We start from the raw sequence: 20,601 nt of genomic DNA, 5'->3' as shown, positions 1-20,601 counted from the left end.
AAGCTCCATGCAGAACGGAGTTCTTTTCTCAAGCGGTTCGCCAATGGTAAGATGGCGAGCGCTTGTGAGAAAATATAACGCACCAGACCTCCTCCTGGCAAGATTTCTCAATGCGGGAGGTCACGGCAGGTCGCGACCACTCGAGTGTTAACCGCATGCGCGCTAGCGGTTTTCCCGCCGCGCGCTGCGATTCGCAAAAACCCTCGTAACGTGACAAGGTCAGCTCGTCACACGCGCAGCGCAGGTAACGCCCATGACGAGCTGACCTTGTCACGCGCGTCGAAAGGGTTACAATCTGCCATTCTCGTTGTTGAAGCTGCCATTCGATTAGAATGTCAATTAGAGCGGCAGAAAGCAGCAGTGCCCTCTGGCACGATGCGTAGTGCTGTTCATGCTGATTTTACAGTGGGGGTTGAAATCCTGGCTCTAAAAATCAGTGAGCACAGTGCAACTTAACAACCTCTGCCACTAGCGGAAGTGTGAGAGTGCGCCGGAGTTTCCCTGGCACTTCGTGGAGTTCCGCAGAGTAAAAATCTGCAAACTACACCAAGGCATTTTCAAAACGTGACAGATATCCTGTCTGTCTTATTATAATTGCTGCAGGATGCAATGCATTTTTAATGGGGCGGGCAGGACACCAGTCACATTTGTGATGGAATAAACCATCCGCTGAAATCTAAATAAGGCTTTTGGTGTACATTGTGTCCAGTGTGGCTAGCTGGGCTTGAAAGATCTTGTTGTTTGTCAGTCTCTCACTGCTTTGAGGTCACCGCCAGGCAAAACTACTGTCAGCTGCACCCTGTACAGATCTTCCTTCCAGGCAGGACATCCGTCATCTGCGCCTTGTGCAGATCTTCCTTCCAGGCAGGGTCTTCTGTCAGCTGTGCCTTGTGTAGATCTACTTTCCAGGCAAGGTCTTCTTTCCTCAATGATCAGTTCAAAGGTCGGGAGAGGTAGAACTGGTCCTGGTCATCTTCTTTATTGCAGTTCTACTGGTCAAGCCACAGACCTCGTGCTTTGAGCAGTAGGAGAGTCTGGATTTTCTGAGCTCTGTAGAACATTAAGACAGTTCTACCGCCTCCAGCACACACTACAAGACTCCAAGAGTCAACGCTACAAGTGCTGCTCCAAGGTTTAATTCAAACACTGCATCTGAACATCCCTTAGCAAATGCCAACTAGAGAATCAACATCCTGCCTGCACCAGCAGAGTGCAGAAAGCTTTTCAAGCACCTCGAGGTACATGGACTTTCTCTATCTGCCGTAACTGAAGATGTTAAACTTTGGTAACATCAATCCCCTTCGGACAAGGTCCTCTATTTTGCTATGAGAATGTAACTCATGCTGCGCAAACACAACCCCTCAAGTCTGTACTGCATGAAGCTGGGTGGTTCTCACCCAAAAGAAGGCCCTCCACAAATTGCTGACATTTGTTTACACCCCCTGGACAGCCGTGGTAACACACAGACCAAATACACCCCCTCAGGGATCACCCATCCATCTGCCAGGATCAAGACTCAGATATTTCAACCTTCTATATTACTGTCTTTGGAACGGCCCGTCTCTGACATTCGTGGAAGCTCCACACTCAGTGAGCTCAAAGTTGCCTTGCAAAAACCACCTCATGAGAGTGGAAGAAAAGAACATTAAGTGACACGCACTGCACCGAAGTGTAGATAAATCTACCATTATCATTCCATGAACCATTGTCCTACTGCTGATGTTTCGACATGAATGTTTTGCCATCTATCACAGCAGCTTCTTCGTTTAAAATCTTACTCTAAGGTTTTGCATCATACCTACTTACCTATGTACTATTTCTGACCATACGACATCTCTGGCAGACATGCTGTGCTGTCTGTTGCTACATAAATAGGAAGTAGCTTGCTACTGCAGCGAGAGTGCAGTGTCCTTGCAGTCAGATGCACTTGATTGGGATAAAAGGTACCATGTTTGTTAGAAAAGCTGCAACTATTTGAATAATAACATACCAAAAGCAGCACATATAATGCAATAACGCAGACGAGGTACTAGAAAAACGTGACGCTTACAATACAATAACACAGGCAAGGAAGTAGGAAAACGTGATGCAAACAATGCAATAACAGAGGCCAAGCATTAGGAGACTCCGGCGCAAACAATGCAATAACACAGGCCAGGCACTAGGTGAATCTGACGCAAACACTGCAATAACACAGGCCAGGCACGAGGAGAATCTGAAGCAAAAAATGGAATAACACAGGCCAGGTACGAGGAGAATCTGACGCAAACAATGCAATAACACAGGCCAGACACTAGAAGAATCTGATGTAAACAGTGCAATAACACAGACCAGGCACAAGGAGATTCTGATGCAAACAATGCAATAACAGGCTAGGCATGAAGGGAATCTGATGCAAACAATGCAATAACACAGGTCAGGCACTAGGTGAATTGGATGAAAACAATGCAATAACACAGGCCAGGCACGAGGAGAATCTGATGTAAACAATGCAATAACACAGGCCAGGCATGAGGAGAATTAGATGTAAACAATGCAATAACACAGGCCAGGCACTAGGAGAATCTGACGCAAACAATGCAATAACACAGGCCAGGCATTGGGAGAATCTGATCTAAACAATGCAATAACACAGGCCAGGCGTTGGGAGAATCTGACACAAACAATGCAATAACACAGGCCAGGCAATAGGTGAATCTGACACAAACACTGCAATAACACAGGCCAGGCACGAGGAGAATCAGATGTAAACAATGTAATAACACGGGCCAGACACTAGGAGAATCTGATGTAAACAATGCAATAACACAGGCCAGGCACTAGGAGCATCTGACGCAAACAATGCTAATAACACAGGCAAGGTACGAGGAGAATCTGACGCAAAAAAATGCAATAACACAAGGCAAGGCACTAGGAGAATCGGACACAAACAATTCAATAACACAGGCAAGGTAATAGGTGAATCCGACGCAAACACTGCAATAACACAGGCCAGGCACGAGGAGAATCTGATGTAAACAATGCAATAACACAAGCCAGGCATGAGGAGAATCTGAAGCAAACAATGCAATAACACAAGCCGGGCACAAGGAGAATCTGATGTAAACAATGCAATAACTCTGGCCAGTCACTAGGAGAATCTGATGTAAACAGTGCAATAACACAAGCCAGGCACAAGGAGAATCTTACGGAAACAATGCAATAACGCAGGCAAGGCACGAGGAGAATCTGAAATAAACAATGCAATAACACAGGCCAGGCGTTGGGAGAATCTGATGAAAACAATGCAATAACACAGGCCAGACACTAGGAAAATCTGATGTAAACAATGCAATAACACAGGGCAGGCCCTGGGTGAAGCTGACGCAAACACTACAATAACACAGGCCAGGCATGAGGAGAATCTGATGTAAACAATGCAATAACACAGGCCAGGTATGAGGAGAATCTGAAGCAAACAATTCAATAACACAGGCCGGTGACGAGGAGAATCTGATGTAAACAATGCAATAACACAGGCCAGGCGTTGGGAGAATCTGACACAAACAATGCAATAATACAGGCCAGACATTGGGAGAATCTGATGCAAACAATGCAATAACACAGGCCAGGCACTATGTGAATCTGATGCAAACAATACAATAACACAGGCCAGGCACTAGGTGAATCTGACACAAACACTGCAATAACAGAGGCCAGGCACGAGGAGAATCTGATGTAAACAATTCAATAACACAGGCCAGGCACAAGGAGAAGCTGATGTAAACAATGCAATAACAGGCCAGACGTTGGGAGAATCTGACGCAAACAATGCAATAACTCGGGCCAGATACTAGGAGAATCTGATGTGAACAATGCAATAACACAGGCCAGGCGTTGGGAGAATCTGACGAAAACAATGCAATAACATGGGCCAGACACTAGGCGAATCTGATGTAAACAATGCAATAACAAAGGCCTGGCGCTTGGCGAATCTGACGCAAACACTGCAATAACACAGGCCAGGCACGAGGAGAATCTGATGTAAACAATGCAATAACACAGGCCAGGCACGAGGAGAATCTGAAGCAAACAATGCAATAACACAGGCCAGGCACGAGGAGAGTCTGATGCAAACAATGCCATAACACAGGCCATGCACTAGGAGATTCAGATGCAACCAATGCAATAACACAGGCCAGGCACAAGGAGAATCTGATGCAAACAATGCAATAACATAGGTCAGGCACTAGTTGAATCTGATGCAAACAATGCAATAACACAGGCCAGGCACGAGGAGAATCTGATGTAAACAATGCAATAACACAGGCCAAGCGTTGGGAGAATCTGACAAAAACAATTCTAATAACAGAGGCTAGGCACTAGGAGATCTGACAAAAAGAATGCAATAACACAGCCAAGGCACTAGGTGAATCTGACACAAACAATGCAATAACACAGGTAAGGCACTAGATGCATCTGATGCAAACAATGCAATAACACAGGCCAGGCACTAGGTAAATCCGACACAAACATTGCAATAACAAAGGCGAGGCACAAGGAGAATCTGATGTAAACAATGCAATAACACAGGCCAGGCATGAGGAGAATCTGAAGCAAACAATTCAATAACACGGGCCAGACACTAGGAGAATCTGATGTAAACAGTGCAATAACACATGCCATGCACTAGGAGAATCTGATGCAAACAATGCATTAACACAGGCCAGGCACTGGGAGATTCAGATGCAAACAATGCAATAACACAGGCCAAGCACGAGGACAATCTGACGCGAACAATGGCATAACACAGGCCAGGCACGAGGAGAATCTGATGCAAACAATGCCATAACACAGGCCAGGCACTAGGAGATTCAGATGCAAACAATGCAATAACACAGGCCAGGCACAAGGAGAATCTGATGCAAACAATGCAATAACACAGGTCAGGCACTAGGTGAATCTGATGCAAACAATGCAATAACACAGGCCAGGCACGAGGAGAATCTGATGTAAACAATGCAATAACACAGGCCAAGCGTTGGGAGAATCTGACGAAAACAATGCAATAACATGGGCCAGACACTAGGTGAATCCGACACAAACAGTGCAATAACACAGGCAAGGCACTAGATGCATCTGATGCAAACAATGCATTAACACAGGCCAGGCACTAGGAGAATCTGATGCAAATAATGCATTAACACAGGCCAGGCACTGGGATATTCAGATGCAAACAATGCAATAACACAGGCCAGGCACGAGGAGAATCTGATGCAAACAATGCAATAACACAGGTCAGGCACTAGGTGCATCTGATGCAAACAATGCAATAACACAAGAAAGGCACGAGGAGAATCTGATGCAAACAATGCAATGACACAGGTCAGGCACTAGGTGAATCTGATGCAAACAATGCAATAACATGGGCCAGACACTAGGCGAATCTGATGTAAACAATGCAATAACAAAGGCCTGGCGCTTGGTGAATCTGACGCAAACACTGCAATAACACAGGCCAGGCACGAGTAGAATCTGATGTAAACAATGCAATAACACAGGCCAGGCACGAGGAGAATCTGAAGCAAACAATGCAATAACACAGGCCGGGCACGAGGAGAATCTGATGTAAACAATGCAATAACACAGGCCAGGCATTGGGAGAATCTGACGCAAACAATGCAATAACACAGGCCAGATACTAGAAGAATCTGATGTAAACAGTGCAATAACACAGGCCAGGCACAAAGAGATTCCGATGCAAACAATGCAATAACACAGGCCAGGTAGGAGGAGAATCTGACGCAAACATAAAATAACACAGGCCGGACACAAGAAGAATTTGATGTAAACAATGCTAATAACACAGGCTAGGCACTAGGAGAATCTGACACAAAGAATGCAATAACACAGGCAAGGCACGAGGAGAATCTGATGCAAACATACAATAACACAGGCCGGGCACAAGGAGAATCTGATGTAAACAATGAAATAACACAGGCCAGGCGTTGGGAGAATCTGACAAAAACAATGCTAATAACACAGGCTAGGCACTAGGAGAATCTGACACAAAGAATACAATAACACAGGCCAGGCACTAGGAGAATCTGACACAAACAATGCAATAACACAGGCAAGGCACTAGGTGAATCTGATGCAAATAATGCAATAATACGGGCCAGGTACGAGGAGAATCTGACGCAAACATAAAATAACACAGGCCGGGCACAAGGAGAATTTGACACAAAGAATGCAATAACACAGGCAAGGCACGAGGAGAATCTGATGCAAACAATGCAATAACACAGGCCAGGCGTTGGGAGAATCTGATGAAAACAATGCTAATAACACAGGCTAGGCCCTAGGAGAATCTGACACAAAGAATACAATAACACAGGCAAGGCACTAGGAGAATCTGACACAAACAATGCAATAACACAGGCAAGGCACTAAGTGAATCTGATGCAAATAATGCAATAACACAGGCTAGGCACTAGAAGAATCTGACACAAACACTGCAATAACAAAGGCGAGGCACGAGGAGAATCTGATGTAAACAATGCAATAACACAAGCCAGGCAAAAGGAGAATCTGATGCAAACAATGCAATAACACAAGCCGGGCAGGAGGAGAATCTGATGTAAACAATGCAATAACACGGGCCAGACAAAAGGAGAATCTGATGTAAGCAGTGCAATAACACAGGCCAGGCATGAGGAGAATCTGAAGCAAACAATGCAATAACACAAACCGGGCATGAGGAGAATCTGATGTAAACAATGCAATAACACGGGCCAGACACTAGGAGAATCTGATGTAAAGAGTGCAATAACACAGCCCAGGCACAAGGAGAATCTGATGGAAACAATGCAATAACACAGGCCAGGCACAAGGAGAATCTGACGCTCAACATGCAATAACACAGGCCAGGCACTAGGAGAATCTATTGGACACAAAGCAATAACACGAGCGAGGCACTAGGAGAATTTTATGCAAGCAATGCAATAACACAGGCCAGGAGTTGGGAGAGATGCTTTGATTCTCCATGACAGATAAAGTAGTAAAAGGCAGAAAAGCAGCATTCAAAAGTAATACAGACTATTTGTATAAGATCTTGTTTATCAAGTCTTGGGTTTTGAAGAATCTTCAAAAATGGAGAAAGTGATTTATAAATCAGGGTGAAAGGGGGTCGTAGTCCTGGCCTATCATTCACCACCGGTCCTTATCCAGGGAAAGGGGGTGGTCGTACTGGCCTATCATTCGCCACCGGTCCTTATACAGCGATAGGGGGTGGTCGTAGTGGCCTATCATTCACCACCGGTGCTTATCCAGTTAATAGCAAACCTCACCTGCAGTGCCGACTCAGTAACTCTGCCAGGATGGAAGCTCGGGTGTCATCGGGCCGGTGCTCTTCTGTGCTGAATTTTGCCCAGAGAGTGAGTTCCGGCCTGGCAGATGCTGTGTGTGACAACAACACAAACTGCACCCGTATCACAGCTCTGCCTGGCCCGCAGCGTTGGCCAAAGTACACTGTGACTTACTTTATGAATGGACTGCACAGAGACCGCTGTGTGCACACAGCACAGCTCACTGCATGATGCTTTCTTAAGTTCTCCCAGCTGCTGACTGACTCGGCCCCCGCCTCGCAGGCCGCACTTAGCTTTCGCACGTGGCGATCCCCAGGATGGTGATGGCGCTGCCTCTGAGGATGAGTCCAGTGACTCAAGGCTGGCCACCTCCCGCACTGTGCCCAGTGCAGTGTTTGATTCTGGAGCAGCACTCGTGCATCGCTGCTGCTCTGGGCTTCCATTGGGTGATAGTTCCAGGGGAGGCACTTTAAAGTCTGTGTTTGTAGAGGACTCACCTCCTCATGGTGCTCTCAGACAGGCCCAATCATGCCTCTGTTCACCGATGTTTGATGCCAGACAGCAGCACACCACCGCCAGGACTCCTCCACTCTTGAGGCCCCCGCTGCTTCTCTGACCTGCCTACCACCGTACCTCACTTCTTCCAGGAGGTGACGAGGCACGAGGTCACCCACATCCAATCCCGGGGCCCCCAACAGTGCTAAAGCTGCCAGCAGCAACAACGGATGAGGCCAGCCCCCCACCCCCCTGGGAGCCTGACTCCAGAGCTGAGCAGACTCTTTAAGATCTTTAACTATCACCTCACTGAGCCAGTTCCTTCTGGCAAGTCTGTGGGGAGCAACAGAGCCGGCGCACTGGCACCGCTGTCTGCCATTCAGACTGGCATTAAAAATGCGTGACGAGGCTTTTCAGTACCGTGATGCGGAAAACCACCGTGAAATGCAGTAGAGTCACACCTGATGCGCGATACTTGGCAGGCCTGCCTCCCTGGGGGACTGCTGCTACCTCTCCCTGGGGACCCTTGTAGAAGGTTAGGAAGGGCCCCTCTGCTTCTCCTTGTGAGAGGGGCCCTTCTGCTGCTCCCTGTGGGATGGGCCCTTCTGCTTCTGCTTGGGGGAGGGGCCCCTCTGCTTCTGTATGAGGGAGGGGCCCCCTGCTTCTCCTTTTCGAGGGGCCCCTCTCCTTCTACTTGTGGGCAAGGCCCCTCTGCTGCTCCTTGTGGGCGGGGCCCCTCTGTTGCACCTTCTGGGAGTGCCCCCCCTGCTTCTCCTTGTGGGAGGGGCCACCCTGTTGCCCCTTGTGGGAGGGGCCCCTCTGCTTCTAGGAGGGGCCCCTCTGGTGCTCCTTGTGGGAGGGGCCCCTCTTCTTCTGGGAGAGCCCCCTGCTTCTCCTTGTGGGAGGGGTCCCTCTGCTTCTGGGAGGGGACCCTCTGCTTCTCCTTTTGGGAGGGGCCCCTCTGCTTCTCCTGTGGGAGGGGCCCCTCTGCTTCTCATCGCGGGAGGGGCCCCCTGCTTCAACTTGTGGGCGGGCCCCTCTGCTTCTCCTTGGAGGGCCCCTCTGCTGCTCCTGTGGGAGGGGCCCCTCTGCTTCTGCTTGTGGGAGGGGCCCCTCTGCTTCTCATCGCAGGAGGGGCCCCCTGCTTCACCTTGTGGGCGGGCCCCTCTGCCTCTCCTTGGAGGGTCCCTCTGCATCTCCTTCTGGGTGGGGGCTGCTTCTGCTTCTTGCGGGAGGGCTCCCTCTCTTTCTCCATGTGGGAGGGGACCCCTGATTCTCCATGTGGGAGGGGCCCATGTCTTTCTCCTTGTGGGAGGGGCCCCTCTGCTCCTTGTGGGGGTGGGAGGGAGTTAGATGAATGGATGGATGGATGGAAAGAGAGGAAGAGGAAGGGGGACTGGAGGCTGGAACATCTTAAGGATTTTGGGGGCCCAGGATCAAACAGTTTGGGGCCCCTGCTCAGACCAGTTGTGAATTCATGATCCAGTCAGACTCCTCCTGATTCTAAAGTGTGTCCAATGACTTGGCAGCAGCTCACTGACGTCACTGCGCACAATCCCTGTCCCTGTAATACAAATATATGAAAACAAACTGTGTTTAAAAAACATTCAAGGTCATCAGGGCAGGGCTGTGTGGAGAACAGAGCCAGGTCTATCAGGGGCCCCTGAAAGGCTGGTGCCCGGGGCCAGAGCCAGGTCTATCAGGGGCCCCTGAAAGGCTGGGGCCCGGGGCAAGAGCCCACTTTGCCAAGGCCTTAAAACGCCTCAGGGAGAAGGGAGAGGGAGAAACAGAGGGAGGAGAGGTAGAGAGAAAGCGATCAGAGAGAGAGGAAAGAAGTGGAGATGAATGGATGGATAGGTGGGTGGATGGATCGACAGATGGATAGGTCGGTGGACAGATGGGTGGGTGGATGGATGGGTGGCTGGGTAGATGAATGGATGGATGGGTGGGTGGGTGGGTGGGTGGGTAGATGGGTGGGTGGAGGGATGTGTGGGTGGGTGGGTGGATGGATGGGTGGGTGGATAGACGTGTGGGTGGATGGATGAGTAGATGGATGGTTGGATGGATTGATGGGTATATGGATGGGTGGATGGATCGATGGATTGGTAGATAGATGGATGGGTGGATGGATAGATAGATGGATGCATGGATGGGTGGATGGATGGATGGATGGATGGGTGGATGGATGGATAGATGGATGGATGGGTGGATGGATAGATAGATGGATGGGTGGATAGATGGATGGATGGATGGGTGGGTGGTTGGATGGTTGAATTAATGGATGGAAAGAGAGAGAGAGAGATTTCCCAAGAAGCTGAAGAGAGCCTTTTTGCCAGGGTCGCTGCTGGTTCCCAGTCCCGCCCGGGTAGCAAGGGCCGCGCGGAGGCAGGAGCCGCTGGTACCACAGAGTGCTATATCGCTACCACTGGAGCAGGGGTGTCACTTCATCTTGTCCTAATAATCCCCCTCCTTTCTGTCCCCCCCTTCAGCAGAAGTAATGTCCAGGTGTATGGGGAGAGACAACTCTCTGCTGCTGCAGGGTCCTCCTGCCCTGTACTGTACACTATTATATCCGGTGCTTAATTCGTAAAAGAATGATAGCCGGGCCCAAAGTTGTGCTCAGAAGCCCACAGCCGGCACTGTTGCATGTCGGGTGCTGAAAACCAAGGAAGCGCCGTCTTGATTCCACCTCATGGCTCTTTAATCCACCCCCAGACACTCCCGGCTCCTTTATCTCAGTCTTGATTCCACCTCATGGCTCTTAAATCCACCTGCAGACACTCTCGGCTCCTTTATCTCACTCTTGATTCCACCTCGTGGCTCTTTCATCCACCCCTAGACACTCTCGGCTCCTTTATCTCACTCTTGATTCCACCTCGTGGCTCTTTCATCCACCCCTAGACACTCTCAGCTCCTTTATCTCACTCTTGATTCCACCTCGTGGCTCTTTAATCCACCCCCAGACACTCTCGGCTCCTTTATCTCACTCTTGATTCCACCTCATGGCTCTTTAATCCACCACCAGACACTCTCAGCTCCTTTATCTCACTCTTGATTCCACCTCGTGGCTCTTTAATCCACCCCCAGCCACTCTCGGCTCCTTTATCTCACTCTTGATTCCACCTCGTGGCTCTTTAATCCACCCCCAGCCACTCTCGGTTCCTTTATCTCACTCTTGATTCATGGCTCTTTAATCCACCCCCAGACACTCTCAGCTCCTTTATCTCACTCTTGATTCCACCTCATGGCTCTTTAATCCACCCCAGACACTCTTGGCTCCTTTATCTCAGTCTTGATTCCACCTCATGGCTCTTAAATCCACCTGCAGACACTCTCGGCTCCTTTATCTCACTCTTGATTCCACCTCGTGGCTCTTTCATCCACCCCTAGACACTCTCGGCTCCTTTATCTCACTCTTGATTCCACCTCGTGGCTCTTTCATCCACCCCTAGACACTCTCAGCTCCTTTATCTCACTCTTGATTCCACCTCGTGGCTCTTTAATCCACCCCCAGACACTCTCGGCTCCTTTATCTCACTCTTGATTCCACCTCATGGCTCTTTAATCCACCACCAGACACTCTCAGCTCCTTTATCTCACTCTTGATTCCACCTCGTGGCTCTTTAATCCACCCCCAGCCACTCTCGGCTCCTTTATCTCACTCTTGATTCCACCTCGTGGCTCTTTAATCCACCCCCAGCCACTCTCGGCTCCTTCATCTCACTCTTGATTCATGGCTCTTTAATCCACCCCAGACACTCTCGGCTCCTTTATCTCACTCTTGATTCCACCTCATGGCTCTTTAATCCACCCCCAGACACTCTTGGCTCCTTTATCTCACTCTTGATTCTACCTCATGGCTCTAAAATCCAGCACCAACACTCCTGGCTCCTTTATCTCACTCTTGATTCATGGCTCTTTAATCTACCCCAGACACTCTCGGCTCCTTTATCTCACTCTTGATTCCACCTCATGGCTCTATAATCCACCCCAGACACTCTCGGCTCCTTTATCTCACTCTTGATTCATGGCTCTTTAATCTACCCCCAGACACTCTTGGCTCCTTTATCTCATCTTGATTCCACCTCATGGCTCTTTAATCCACCCCCAGACACTCTTGGCTCCTTTATCTCACTCTTGATTCCACCTCATGGCTCTTTAATCCACCCCAGACACTCTCGGCTCCTTTATCTCACTCTTGATTCCACCTCAGGGCTCTCTAATCCACCCCAGACACTCCCGGCTCCTTTATCTCACTCTTTATTCCACCTCATGGCTCTTTAATCCACCCCTAGACACTCTTGGCTCCTTTATCTCACTCTTGATTCCACCTTATGACTCTTTAATCCACCACCAGACACTCTTGGCTCCTTTATCTCACTCTTGATTCCGCCTCTTGGCTCTTTAATCCACCCCAAGACACTCACGGCTCCTTTATCTCACTCTTGATTCCACCTCATGGCTCTTTAATCCACCCCATTTTACATTGACGTAACTTGAAAAAGGAATTACGAGTCAGTTCAAGGGGTCACCATTGAAAATGTCTTTTCTTCATATGAAGTTGCTTAGCTTATATTTAAACTAAACTTTGAATCAAACTTTAACAATACATTTCTTCTACTGATCAGAAACATTTCTAAAAAATATGTGAATCATGTTATACAATGTCAAACTTATTAAGAAAAAGCATCCATGAGCGAGGGTCAAGAGTAGACATTCTTGTTACATCTTTTCGGCATGATGTAATTTTAACAAAGTTCATGTGTTAGTGTTTTTATAAATAAACAGTATTTAGCATTGAATTCAAGCAGTTTGGGGCCTAGTGTGTGTAAGTGTGGCAGCTGTGTACATTTTTGTCTTTTTAAACATTTATTTTTGCAAACCTGACTGGTGCTTTAGGCATTTATTTGAAAGAAAATGTAAAATTTGAACGGTCTGCAATATGTCAACAAAGTTTTGATCACATCAAATAAAGTATTAACTCTGCTCCCGCACTACAGCCTTGTGTGGAAGGATGCAATGTTTTGGTGACTGTGCTGCTAGTGCATATGGCATGGGGGCTGTTTTGCCACAAGTGAAGGATGGAAGGAAGTCACTCTAGGGTTTGCTTCTAGAAGGATGAAAGAATTGGAAACAAGATATTCCATAATAGATCAAATAAATGTTGGCATGTTTATGGGGTCTTGGCAAGTTTAATCCATATCTCTGGGAAGAAAATGTTGTTTACAGACAGATCACAGATCACTCGTTGATATTTTGTCTGGAAACAAAATTAAGAAAGCCACAGCCAGATTATCAAATTATTGGAGTTCAATTTTTAGTGGGATTCACATTGTGGGAGGAAAGAGTGTTAGAACGGACATTCTGTCTCGTTTACCAGTTGATGGAGATTTTTGTGAGGTGGATGTACAGGAAGAAATTAAGGAATGTATCATTGCCAAAGTTGAAGATTTGGTCATTTGTTCCGATATGATGGTATTGTGGGATCGGTTGAGGGAGGATACTGTATTCAACGAGATTATGAATTTTGGTAAATTTGGGTCAGCAGGGAAAAAACTTGCTAAATCTTCTTGCAAGGTGGCGGATGAGCTATCTGTGAAAGGAGGATTGTTGGTGAGGGGTGATAAATTGATTGCACTAGGAGTTTTCCACCAAAAGACTTTGGAGACAGCTCATATTGGCCATCTGGGTATGAATGTCACGAAGCATAGGATAAGAATTTATTTCTGGTGGCCTGGGGTTGATGTGGAGGTAGAAGGATTTGGTTTTTTTTGGTCCTCATTCTGCCAATTGACTAGTTGGCAATACTCCCTTTCCCTTACTGAGGGCCGGATGGGAATAGAGTCTTTCCACACAAGAAATCTAGCTGCTTCCACTCCTACCCCTAGCATGCAGATGAGGGGGAGCAGAACCAACAGCTACTTATTGACTTAATCATTGGACCCCGTTCCTCTGACACCCGTCAACCAACATGGCCCACACCTTCTCTTGACCTCTAGGGTCACACGCCATATCTAGTTGACTTGTACGTATGATGTTGTTTTTACACTCAGAGAAAAGGGGTGGAACAGCCGATTTTCAAGCTTTACAGATCTCTCCTCTACCCAATAAAATGACATAAAACATTAATCTAGTGGCCATTTTATTTGAAGCCAAAATGCTATCTCGGCCTAGTCCGAAAAAAATAAGTACCAGTGTTACTTCTATCTGAATGTCTGTTACATCCGTCAAAAATTCACATATGTCCCTTCAAAATTTGGTAATCACTGGGCAAGTTAAGAACATATGACAGTCATTTGCTAGGGGATCTTGGCATCTTGAACAAACATACTCAGGAAAAAAAATTCAATTTTGCAGGGAACCATTAGACCCGATAAAGGGTGAAAAGATAGTTACGCTTGAGATACGCAGGTTCAACTGTCTCTCGAAGCAATGCAAAGAGCCCAACCAAGCCTCGCTTAGATTAATATTTTCCACATCATTTCGCCAAAGCTTTTGGATATCCTGATTCATATCATCTTCAGCTTCAATCAGGGCTCGATACCACAAGGCCACTTCTTTATTGATATTCCCCGTTTTCATAGCTTGAATTAGCAAGGCATCATCCATCTGCTCCTCCCAATGTTGCCTAGCCCACCAAGCAGAAAGTTGATAATGTTTGAATCTGGTTAATTGTCCACGAGTACATAAAGTCAGGGATTCCCAAGTGTTGTATCCCAGCATCCATGTTGTGGATGTTACCTAGTGATGGTTACCATGCCATCTTAGAATGTTCTGAGGAGCTGCTCAGAGGACGAAGGCAGTTGATGCAGATGAAGACATGCCATGGGGTTGCTCCATGTAACTTAAATAAATACATTATTCATCTTAATCTACAATTCTACTTTATAATAATGGCGACGAGGATGGGTTGGAGAAGAAGATGACAGAATTATAACTACTGGTTATTTTGAGTTGGACAACCCCTGGCGAAAGAAGTATTCAAATCCAGAAGCACTTGATGTGTAGTGCTTGGAGTTGCTGGTTCGTGGAAATCACCTGGGAACCTGATATAAAGAAGTGGATTTGAGATTAGTGATAAGTGTATGATGACTGTGCCTTGATAGCACCAGGGGCTGCCATCGTGTTAATTAAAGAAAATATGCATCTGCGATTTGAAGGAAGGCGTGTTGTTTAATTAATCGTCTGGCGCGAGGACTGGTGAAGTACTGAGAATAAATTAAACTTCCACTGTGATACATGAATTATTGCATAGAAAAGAGATTGAGATTGTCCTGTTATGCGTAAGGTTTACTGTTAAGTAAATCACTTTGACTCTTGTTAACAAGCATTGGCGTAGCCAATAGGTCTCGCCTTTGGGATCTTTAAGTTATGTTTAGTTATACAGTACAATATCCTTGGTGCAACAACATCAACTGTTGCATGGCTAAACACTTATAAGGTCCCAAAGGCGAGACCTATTAGCTATTCCAATGCTTGTTAGCTTTGCTGTTAATGGCAAAGCAAACGTGCAGCTGCAGCATTACAAATGCATTCAAACAACAGCGTGTGGAGATAAAGCAAACACTGTCGACACTGTTCATCACTGTTGATTTTTACAAATTGTAACTCAGGATAGTTATCGTTGTGTGCCCATATGTATTCTTTGTAGGCGCGTGTCCGTTGGAATAAATACCAGTTAATATAATTATACTAGTATGTTTTGCTGCACTTTTACCAAAGCAGTACCATCAATGGGCATTAAAATACATCTACCATAATAAACACCCTATCAATTACACCAATCTCTAAAATAGATGTTTACGTTCTGTACCACTTGCATTACCGCTAGATAAAAAATGCAGTTACCCACAAACCCCACTTTTTGTCTTGAGACAAGCATTTCTGGATATATAAACACATTCCCCTCAATGTAGTTTGTGACGTTCAACACACAGCGCCCAGAGATCCCCTTGTCAAACACGCAGAGCTTGGTTCTAACCACGCAGTAAACCCCTATTTTAAACAAGCCACGCTCAGTGCACCCGTTTGTTAACCATGCACCGTTCAGTGTGTTAAACTCTTGTTTTCAGTGCACCTCGTCAGTTCAAGACACAGCGCCCAGAGCTCCCCGTGTCAAAAACGCAGCAATTGGTGCACGCCTTGTGTTAAATACGCTGAGTTCTGTGGACCCCCTGTGTCTAACAGGCAGCGCTCAGTGCACCCCATTTGTCACTCACGCTGCACTAGCTGCACTCAGTGTTTGCGCTCAGTGCACCTTGTGGTTAAACACGCAGCGCTCAGACCACCAGTGCATCAAGGTGCTGCCCTCAGTGCTACCCGTGGGTTAACACGCAGTTCAGTAAAACGAGTGTGCAACATTCATGTTTTTAGGCACCGCAAGATTAAGTGATTGGACATGGAAACAAACATCAGTCCAGGTTTTGCCTCTGACAAACAAGGCAAACTGAGAAGGGGTAATGGATATTGCTAGGAGTTACCAATGCTGTGTACATCATTATGGGGCGAGCAGTGGACAAATATAAAACTTCTCCCTGTGTAAAATGCTGCTCTCAGGCTAACTTTTTCTCCCTTACCTTTCAGGCAGTAATGCGGTGGACGAAGAAGGACATCAGGTAAGGGCGCTAAATGCAATACCAGCTTATATCTGCTTTTCTTTTTGAAGATGTATTCCTTGGAAATTATTAATCCTGAATGCCTTCTCCACCTGTGATGAACAAAAGACAAGAATCCCTTTTCCTTATTTTGTACGGAGAGAACCTCAATAAGATCTATAATTGTACAACTACTCTATTTGTAACCAACTTATTAGGTGTAGCGTGGAGTCAGAAACAGATTAACAAATTTACATCCATACAATTACAAATCATGGTCAGCAAAGGTCTAATAAGGGCAGAAAAGCAGAAGGATAGATTGTATCTCTTATTTTATTTATCAAACACTCTATTATCTTTTTGAATTATATTGATAAAAACATCGTCATATTTATTAAAACAACACAATACATCATAAAACAATTCATATTATGTAAAGAAAATATTTGTCAATACATCATAAAACAATTCATATTGTAAACGAAAAATAATTATTTTTCTTCTTGCAATATGAATTGTTTTATGATGTATTGACAAATATTTTCTATATGTTTTTATTAATATAAATATAGACTGAGTTTATACTAGCAGCTGTATTAAAAAGATGAATGGAACTCCATGTAGCTACAGCGAGGAGGAACACCTAGCCACGTGCATATTCTGCTAACGCACATTACACAGACACAAATGAGTGTGTTCTATGCTGCAGAGCATACAATGGCACGTGCAATATATGCATACAGGTGAGTAGAGCTCAATGTCTGCCGAGCTTATAGTAAGGGTGTCCAGTTTACATTAAAACACATCATGTAGGTACCAATATCCTGCAACTTACCAGAAGTTCTACGTGAGGGAGGGAGGTCTCAAGGACTCCAAAATATAAACAAGAAAAAAGTGCTCGCACGGCAGCAGGGGGGAGGGATTCACTCGCGGGAGCGATAATTGCGACCAGATGGGTCACGTGCTCCCGCGAGTGAATCTCCTGACGTGCACGCGTTGCCATTGAAGGCAATGGAACGCGTGCACGAGCGTTGCGAAGGCCGAGACCTAAAAACGAGTGGAAGATTAAATGCCAGCTCTGTGTGTGCAGCCAACCATGAAGGGATAATTAGCGCCGAAGAGAAACTATACTTTAAAAGCAAAGTGTGCAGTCAAGTGTGAAGAGACAATCATCTTACAAGCGTGAAGGCAAAAGAAGTTTTATTTAAAGATATGCGAAGCCTACGACATGTGTGGCTCAGCATGAATGAATTGTAAATGGAAGCTGAGTAAGCGTTGAATTGAAAATAAACTTTGTCTTCAGTGCGAGTTTGGCAGCGCCTGTGTTTCGAAGCTGTTAATTGAAAAGTAAACATGCAGCAGAGTCAAGTGAAGGAATCGAATTAGGCAGCTCTTGTATTTCAGCTCGTGCAGCGGAGCCTGAAGGGAAGAGAGCTGTTAATTGAAAGTAAACACTGTGTGTGTCTTAACTCGTGCAGCGGAGCCTGAAGGGAAGAGAGCTGTTAATTGAAAGTAAACACCGTGTGTGTCTTAACTCGTGCAGCGGAGCCTGAAGGGAAGAGAGCTGTTAATTGAAACTAAACACCGTGTGTGTCTTAACGCTTGCAGCGGAGCCTGAAGGGAAGAGAGCTGTTAATTGAAAGTAAACACCGTGTGTGTCTTAACTCGTGCAGCGGAGCCTGAAGGGAAGAGAGCTGTTAATTGAAAGTAAACACCGTGTGTGTCTTAACTCGTGCAGCGGAGCCTGAAGGGAAGAGAGCTGTTAATTGAAAGTAAACACCGTGTGTGTCTTAACTCGTGCAGCGGAGCCTGAAGGGAAGACAGCTGTTAATTGAAAGTAAACACCGTGTGTGCCTTAACTCGTCCAGCGGAGCCTGAAGGGAAGAGAGCTGTTAATTGAACGTAAACACCGTGTGTGTCTTAACTCGTGCAGCGGAGCCTGAAGGGAAGAGAGCTGTTAATTGAAAGTAAACACCGTGTGTGTCTTAACTCATGCAGCGGAGCCTGAAGGGAAGAGAGCTGTTAATTGAAAGTAAACACTGTGTGTGTCTTAACTCGTGCAGCGGATCCTGAAGGGAAGACAGCTGTTAATTGAAAGTAAACACTGTGTGTGTCTTAACTCGTGCAGCGGATCCTGAAGGGAAGACAGCTGTTAATTGAAAGTAAACACTGTGTGTGTCTTAACTCGTGCAGCAGAGCCTGAAGGGAAGAGAGCTGTTAATTGTAAGTAAACACTGTGTGTGTCTTAACTCGTGCAGCGGATCCTGAAGGGAAGACAGCTGTTAATTGAAAGTAAACACTGTGTGTGTCTTAACTCTTGCAGCGGAGCCTGAAGGGAAGAGAGCTGTTAATTGAAAGTAAACACCATGTGTGTCTAACTCATGCAGCCGAGCGTGAAGAGATTTAAGCTTTTAATTGAGTGTAAACACACAATCACAATAAAGTTGGTACGAAGGAGTATTTACCGATCTGCACATGAGAGGCCTGCACAGTGAATGCTAGACTGGGAGAGTATTGGCAGCAATGACATCTCGTTTGTTAATAGCGTCAGTGAGATCTTGGAGCCAGGTTTTGTGAATATTGGTACAGTTTAAAGGGACAGGACACCAGGAGCCAACATGAAACTGTGATTACTGGGTTAATAGTTTAAAAGAACAATACACCACATAACTGAAACCAACAATATATAACAACTACTTGAAGGAACTGTTATTCAATAAGGCAACGGTGACTACTTTAATTATTTTAATTTCTTATGTTCACTTTAACAACCTTGTATATATTTAAGTATATATACCGACAGCGATATATAAACATATATATTAATGCAGTTAAAGCAAGTATTATAAAATAATTAGAGCCCTTAACTCTTACATTTTGGTGTGCCTACCAGCATGGATTCATCATCTGTAACAGCTCCACCAAAGTTTTTACAAAACCCTGGGGAACCCATAATGCCCTGGGAGGTTTGGATTGAGTCTTTTGAGACCTATCTAGAGGCAATAGGTGACGAAGATTTTGTATCATCCCGCAAAGTAGCACTGTTAAAGCACAATTTAGGGGTTGAGGGTAGAAAGGTGTTAAAAACATTACCTCTCCGAGTTAGAGCAGATTCCACCAACCAAGCAGATGAAGAATCTAATGAAAGTGAGGGAACAGGAACTAGCAATTTTGATGAATATGTAGAGATAGTAAAAGCTCTAGAAGAGAATTTTGATTAAAAAAATCAACATTGTAGTTAAAAGACACAAGTTTTTCTCTAGAGCACAACAATCTGCAGAATCAGTTGAGCAGTATATATCGGTACTTAGAAGACTTGCATCAATATGCAAATTTAAAGATCTAACAGAAGATATATTAAGAGATCAATTTATTAATAGAACGAATAATACCAAAATACAGGAAAAACTCTTAGACTTAACAGATCCCTCTTTAAAAAAATCCATAGAGGTAGCAAAAAGCCTGGAGAACATTCTAAGTATGTTAAGGAACTCAATTCAAACCAAGTTAAAGATAAGGGGGATCAGACCAAAGTGTGTGCTATTGAAAAGAAAAAAGATAGCAAGCAGGCAAGTGACAAATTTGTTAAAAGTGTGCCTCAAATTAATAAGAACACCTAACCTAGATATAATCACGCTTGTTATAGATGTGGTAGCACCAGGCATACAGCTGATTCTGATAAGTGTATAACACTCAAAGAGAAGTGTTACAAGTGTAAACGAATTGGGCATTTTGCTCGCATGTGCAAAACCAGTATATCCAACAAAGGGAGGCGTACTGTATATGCCATACAAGAGGACAGTGAAGAGGAGTTCTCTGATGAAAGAGAAATGGTAGAAGTGTGTGTAATCTATAATGATTAAATTAATGAAATTCGTGAAGGATGCAACCCTCCTAAGTGTATGCTGAACATCAATGGTACTAAAATCCTAGTGTGGGTGGATTCATGCTCTCCATACACGATCATAGACAAGGATGCATGGATAAAAATTGGTAAATGCAAGCTGAATTCCCCAGACATTGAACCTGTGGGTTGTTGTGGGGTCAAGTTACCTTTGATAGTTTTTTTTTAATTGCAAACTATCTCACAAGAATATGGAAGCAACTAGCAAAGTCTATGTAGTAGAAAAGGGAAGAACCTTGCTAGGGTGGCGCGAACAAAAAAT

The 20,601-nt window shown here is 45.5% G+C and overlaps 1 protein-coding gene across 3 annotated transcripts in view; it reads right to left on the bottom strand.

Annotated features, from left to right (window-relative positions):
• Nucleotides 1-20,601, bottom strand: part of LOC144806287 (uncharacterized) — a 163,894-nt gene that overhangs the window by 5,908 nt on the left and 137,385 nt on the right. For 2 of the 3 annotated variants that reach the window (XM_078672677.1, XM_078672675.1), the window contains exon 2: nucleotides 16,418-16,548. The gene's annotated coding sequence lies outside the window, so the exon portion shown is untranslated. Of the gene's footprint in view, nucleotides 1-16,417; nucleotides 16,549-19,528; nucleotides 19,636-20,601 lie in introns of all 3 variants that reach the window. The other variant, XM_078672676.1, reaches the window with a different exon arrangement.

The sequence above is a fragment of the Lissotriton helveticus genome (genome assembly GCF_964261635.1).
Source record: "Lissotriton helveticus chromosome 1_1 unlocalized genomic scaffold, aLisHel1.1 SUPER_1_unloc_6, whole genome shotgun sequence".
NCBI classification, from domain to species: domain Eukaryota; kingdom Metazoa; phylum Chordata; class Amphibia; order Caudata; family Salamandridae; genus Lissotriton; species Lissotriton helveticus.
Note: the sequence above shows the minus strand (reverse complement) of the source record. Positions and strands in the feature narration are given on the sequence as shown.